This window comes from Plectrocnemia conspersa, unplaced genomic scaffold (assembly GCF_051122295.1).
Source record: "Plectrocnemia conspersa isolate PC_06_02 unplaced genomic scaffold, ASM5112229v1 ptg000008l, whole genome shotgun sequence".
Lineage (NCBI taxonomy): Eukaryota > Metazoa > Arthropoda > Insecta > Trichoptera > Polycentropodidae > Plectrocnemia > Plectrocnemia conspersa.
The window spans coordinates 26951422-26958332 of record NW_028277172.1 but is presented as its reverse complement, the minus strand read 5'-3'; the positions used below and the strand labels follow the sequence as shown (position 1 = coordinate 26958332).

Genomic DNA, 6911 nt, shown 5'->3' with positions numbered 1-6911 from the left:
AAAATCTGTTTATCAAGAATTAAAAATTATTTACTAATGCAGCTTCGATCGACTGTTTTTTTAGCTATATATTATATGTATGAAAGTTTACTTTAAAATTACTAAACATGTCTACTTACCTTTGTAAAATACCCCACTGGTTTAGATTGCACATGTGTGCATTTCTGAAATTATAGTCGGCATATTAATTGATTATAATATATATGAAAAAATCTGCAACTCAAGCAGATAGAAAATCAAAATAACTATTTAGACTAAATAAAAATATATATATGAAGAACTTATTTCCTCATTCATGATTTTATTTTTTTTAATTAAATTTTAATTCCTAGAATGCAATAGAGAGCGAGAGAGAGATCGGTGGAAATTGGACGTCGTTTTAACACCTCGATATTTGTATTGAAGTGAAAAGGCAGTCAGTCGATAAAGCTTGTTGTTTTATCACCCTTTCCCGTGTCCAAACAACGCTGACAGATAACAAACGGTCGCACAGGTGTGGCTCGATATCCGATCAGATCGGATTCGATTAGCGATGCCGTAAAATCAATATATTATAGATAACTATTTCAGTTTTGTGTTACATAGCGCCAGGGAAAATGTCTAAAAACTGCAATTTGATCAGATATTGCGATTTGCCTTCTCATTTTTATTCTATGAGGTACACGTTATTTTTTTATTTGAATATAAACCATGTAACAAGCTTCACGCTATTATTTATAACATAATTTTTTTAGTAAAATTATTAGTTATAAATTGTTTCATGAGCACTGCTAATCGCCTCGTTGTAGGGGCAGAGACTGTGTTCGTCCGGGAGCCCTGCCGTCGGCTTAGGCTAGTGATAGGGTTTCGTCTCTAGGCGATACGTGGAAACGGATTTGCATATCAATTAAATAACTAGAATAAATTATCTGGGATCAAATAATTGATATAAAATATTTGCATCTTATTACAACAAAACAGATTAGTCGATTTTAGTTTCAACTGGTTTGGAAGTCATGCGGGGAAGTAGCCGGAATTCCATTATAAGCCGAAACGCCACCTCAAGAAATCACTTAATTTTTTAGTTAAAACTTCACTGGTTCACACCCATTAAATCCATAGAAATGACAGCCTTTCCACTTTATTAGTAAATTTAGTTATGCCAAGCTGTTACCCTTTTTTTCTCCAAGAGCTTCGAGAAAGCTTGTAAATTTTATGACACAGAGCGATCCATTTATAGCAGAGTATCAACTGTTGTAACGTAAAAATAATTGAATACAAACACCAGTATTCTATGTAAGAAAAGTAAACAAAATAAGCCTAATTTTTAATAAATTTCTAAAATGCTCAAACTAATTGTTAATTTTTTTAAAGCAAGACTTAATTATAATTTTATAGTGAGAAACATAAAAAATGTGATATGCTAAATAAAATAAGTAAATTGTGCAATCAATAAATAATTACCATTATTTTGATTTACATATGAAAAAGTTGAGTGGCACTCGAATGAAAAATGATAATAACGAGAATTTAAATTATTCGATAGTGCGATAAATTCTAAATTGACAATTGTAATTTTTTTTATTATTTTGAATTTATTTCACCGAGGCTCACCATTTACTATTTTTATCATACAATATAATCAACGGTAAAAATAATTACACATGGTTTATTTTTCTGAAGAGAAGTAATGAAATATTTTATATTATAACCGGATAATGGAATCAATTAAATATACCTATCATTACGATAACAAAAATATAGATGGTATTTAATTTTTTACTTATTTGGTTTTTAATAGTGCCGTATAAAGTTATAATAAGGCAATTGTAGTTAGCTAAATTTATATGCTATTATGAAAATAATCACAGAAATTCATAATTTTGGTACTAAATTAATTATTAAAAACCACTAATTTCATGTTAGTTGAAAGCGTAATAATGCTTATATTTATGTAAAATGGCATTCGAAGTAACGAACGGTATCCAATAATTATGATAAATGCTTCAGCGGACGGTTGATTTATTATGCACAGATCTCCTGTAGGTAAGAGAGCTTTGCGTAGAGTTTCAAAGTCGGACCCTTGTCAAAAGGGCAGCTTCCTTTCGGGACTCATTTGAGGTCAAGTTTTCCTCTCGAGTGAACGATTCACGTTTCCAATTACAACGCGGCGTCGAACAGTACTCTATATTAATGCGGATTAGCAATTCGGACTAAAGCGGAATCTAAACGGATCATCGGATAAAAATATTATTTACAAGACGTAAACAAAGTCGAACGACCTTTGCCGAAGCAGCCCGAGGGCGCATATAAAACAATAACTAACAAAATACGACCTTTCCGTCCTGGCTTTTTATTATTACATAACGGTTAATTAAGTTCGAGTTACGCGACGTATCTATATTTATCTATCGATAAAGTTACGCGAGCCGTAGACATTGGGGAAATTTTAGTCAAACGTCGGAGGTTTAATCGACTTACGCTATTTTGAGCGAAGCAAACTTCGGCACGTCAAAAGCCTTCGCTTTGGAAAAGCAAATTATCAAATATCACACTTGAATAGTATTCATCGATATATCAATAAATCGCTCGTGAGTTCAAACCCTAAATTTTGTGTTACATGAACTCGACAATTTTTAATTTACAGAATAGTGTAAAATATATTTTTTTTAAATATATCTAATAAGTCCCATCCCCGCATCCTTAAAGTTATTTTGATGTAAACTAAATAGCCGGAGTTAATGAATCATATTATATTAATATTGTTTTAAAGGGCGAAGCCCTGACGGTCGTCCAGAGTATTCGATACGTACCATAAATTTTATGCATTAAGTTACAGATTTTTAAGAAAATCAGATTTTGTATCAGGAAGGGAAGGAATCGAAATTCTTTGCCACTTCAGGAGGTTAGTGACCGTGTAACGACGCGGACGAAAACCGTGTTGCTGGTCTAGCAAAACTTACGAATTTGGAAGTATCCTACACAGTTTGCCGTTTGTAAATAATATTTATTTAATACAGTGATTCCAAAAATGTGGGCCGTGGCGTCCTAGAACAGTGACTGCTTTGAAACAAGGCGGCTCGCTGCAACCTGCAACTCACAAACAAATTCGTTCGAGTCGTAGCTAATGCGGGCAATCAAGCGGGAGTTTTAATTAGCCGACGAGGGCGCAAATACAATGCGGCCCGAAGGAAGCGTGTCAGATGCGTTCGCGGGCCGCAAAGGTGCAGCGGTGTGGGGAGTGCGGTGCGAGGGCGGGGGCAGAGCCCGGGCCGGCCCCGGGGCTAGCATTCGGCTCTCGGGAGTCGCGCCGCCAGCACCTCTCTGAAGGCTATACCGTCGCATCCCGACGCAAAACTTTACGACCCGAAGGTAAATCCTTTTGCAATTATGCTTCTTTGTTCAGGGACGTCGTGTCGCGCGTGGGATCTAATGATATATCGTGATTACGCTTAATTATAGATGTGAATGTTTGACGCTTTTTGCTCTAATCTCTGATAACAACTGATATTATTATATGTTTTTATGGTCTGATTAATCCAGGCTTGTTAACAACGTTGCATTCGGCTTAAAGTATTAAAAAATAAATAAATTATCAAGGTACATCTGGCCGCGTATCGTAAATTTTTGCTTTTTTAAAAATTACATTTAATACAAATAGACATTATTTTCCAATAAACTTAATCATATATAAAAAAAAAAAACTTTATATTTAAATCAGGATGTATAATAAATTACCTATAAATTTTTATGATTTTTTTATTAAATCAAAAATAAAATGTTATCAGATAATTTTTTTTAATAATATAACCTCATAAAAAATGTTACTTGTTTTGATTAGAATATGAAATTTATTATATATAATCCTTAGTGTTATACAATCAAAAAATCCGTTGCTTTAACACATTCAGTGGCAAAATATGCAAAATTCATGTTTAGTTATTTTATGGTGGATTACGTCGCAGTGGGAACGCTCGTTACCGAGCGTTCCCACTGCGACGGCGCCGACACGATTTTATTGCTTTTGACTTCTGAAAAGTGATAATTGTTTTTGCGCTCTCCTATTGACCAAAATTCGGTTTGACCAATACTCTCATATCAAAAGACCTTCGAAAAATCGATAAAGATATCTATTACATTTTTCAAATAGTGTAATATCAAAGTGCAGACAAACTATGGAGCAATATACGACTCTTTCATTTATTTTTCCCTAAGAGCTGTGATGGTTTACTTTGTATTATGGATTTGACCTAATGAAAGTTCTAAAACTGTAATTAGTTTTAAAACTTTCATAAGTTAAGTTTGGGCTTCAACAGTAAATGTGCGTTACGCAACTGTCAAAATAAGTTTCTTGGAAATTTTATAGTAGCATGTAATTTCATTACGTAAGGAAAAGTTGAAATCATATGTTTTTTACTAGCATTTTCCAGATAAAGTATATTTTCACTGAAAAATATATATATCTACCAGTGAAAATCTATTTCGATAGAATTTCATCAAAATTATATGTTTAAAAAAATATTTTTGTGGTAGATTCGAGACTGTTTTTTTTTATATTTTCTTTGAGGGATAACCCGATAATTTTTGGTTTAGTATCAGGAACGTCATTTCAGCTTTTTCCATGGGTAGACAAAAGTTTTCCAGTCAGTGAATGTCTGTTTATAAGTTTGATTTAATATAAATTCTTAGTATTTCATATTATGATTTATTGCACACCCAAATAATTTAATTTATGTTGTATTTTTTGCACCAGGTTATACTTTTTTAATACAAAATTTTTATTTAAAACTATAAGCTATTTACCAATATGTTTACGCTTAGTAAAATTAGTTTTTGTGATAAAATTTATTAAAGTAAATAGAAAAACTGTCAAAGCAAGTAATCAAATAATGTCAGTTATAGGACAGCATTTAGTGTATTTATTTTATACTATTTTTAGAATGATTGATTATATTTATAATCGATGTTTTGATATGTTTTTTTTTCTATTACGAGCTCCAATTTAGTATATATGTAGGCTAGTTATGGATTTTAGAAATATTCTAAGCATTTGGCTAACTGATAGTGGACTATATACACTATTCTTAACGGTCAGTAACCTCTTGTGTTTTTTATAGACGGTGACAAATCCCTCGATTCTATAATAAAAAACTAAATCAATGTAATCTAAACCGACATTCAATAAACATTATTCTTTATAAGTTAAACAACTTCGGATTCTCAAACAATATTGGTTGGCTTTAGTGGACCAACAACACGGTTTTCATCCGCATCGTTTTACGGTATCTAACTTATTATGCATTTCAAAGGCGGTGATAAAGTCAATTGATTCAGAATTAGCAAGTGTTACATCCTTATATTTTTCAAACTTTTTCTTCCCATGGTATTTATTTTTTATTTAAGAAAATATTTATCCAGAAAGGATTTGAGAGTAACGATTGAACATTTATGGAGATTTAGAATGCACAAGCGTCGAAGTTGCTCGTATTCGTTATGCGGAGCGCGTTTCACTTAAACAATTTATTGCCTATATGCGTTCTGAATGAGAGGTTAGTTTATGGCTTTATTATCTGGAATTCCAGAGACTTTTTCTTGGTTCAAGTTATTCTATCAGAATTAAATTTTGCGAAAATAGATCATTTCTCTTCAATTTTTAATTTGTTCGTTGAATGTGTTGTTTACGAGAAAGGCAAAATTCTGTTGCCCAGCTCTGGATAATTTTTTTATGGTACTTTGAAAACACTTCTATTATTGGTAACAATTTGTTAAAATGACAAAAAACTCATACTATGCATAGCCAACGTATTTTCGTATAAAGCAGAAGGTCTTTAATTTAGACCATATCTTTTTTTATTAAAAAAAAATATTTTACATACATTTTTATTTATGGCGTATTTTTTTTTTGCCAAATAAATTATTATTATTTAGATAATTGTTTATGAATATTTTTTTAATTAAATTTAAGTATTGTACTGCCTTAGTTATATAATAATTTATTGAAAAATAGCAACAAGTTGTTTCGAATAATTAAAATCGTTGTTAATCTTACATTTAGAGATAAATATATTTGAATACTATAAAATATATATTAGATGAGTGGTTGTAATAAAATTCCACAGATGTAAATTAAGACTCTCTTGGATAATAATAGACAGACGTACGTACGCCAGTAACTACAAATTAAGCTATTTGACAAGCTAACTAAACCTCAATGGAAGAGTCCGCTGGGAAATTGAAAGACGATTGCAGAATGTTATACGGTAAACCGTATTTACTCAATTGCGGTCAGATAAGCGACTAGACTTGATTGCGAACCTAACGAAAAGAATATTCTCTGCCGATTACAATACGCAACTATGCAAATTTCGACGTAATTATATGTGTATATTTTTAATTTTCGGTTTTCCGCTCGGATTACGTGCATTAATCGACTTTTAGATAACACTCCGATAACCGACCTTGAATGTCATATGTACGTACTTATGTATATACGAACATATCTATTAAATTTTAGAATAAAATGACTATGCTGTTAATTTTCGCGAATTAGCTTGCGATAGCGAAACTAGAACGTAGACTATCTTAGCTTTTCCGAAAGGAAATACGCAAATTGATCGCATGTAACGCATTTTTAACAAGATAACCCACATATGTTCTGTTTTTATTATCCAACCTAATAAATAAAGGTATTTAAAAGGCTTCTAAAATTAAATTGCCATGTCTCATTTTTTATATTGACGAATTCGATTAATATGAGAACACATATAAGTTCGCTTTTAAATATATCAACATTAATAAAAATATAATTGAAATCTTCAATAACATATGTATGTCAAAAGAAGTCTTATATTACATTTCATTATTATTCGGTAATATGAGTGTGATACAAAATTATATAGTATTGGGAAGGATGAAAATGTAATATATAAAAT

The 6911-nt window shown here is 31.4% G+C and overlaps 1 protein-coding gene across 1 annotated transcript in view; it reads left to right on the top strand.

Annotated features, from left to right (window-relative positions):
* Positions 1 to 3268: 3268 nt before the first annotated feature.
* The window catches only part of LOC148233600 (ras-related protein Rap-2b), a 39676-nt gene continuing 36033 nt past the window's right edge, over positions 3269 to 6911 (top strand). Inside the window, exon 1 of the mRNA XM_088190572.1 lies at positions 3269 to 3351. The gene's annotated coding sequence lies outside the window, so the exon portion shown is untranslated. The remainder of the gene's footprint in view (positions 3352 to 6911) is intronic.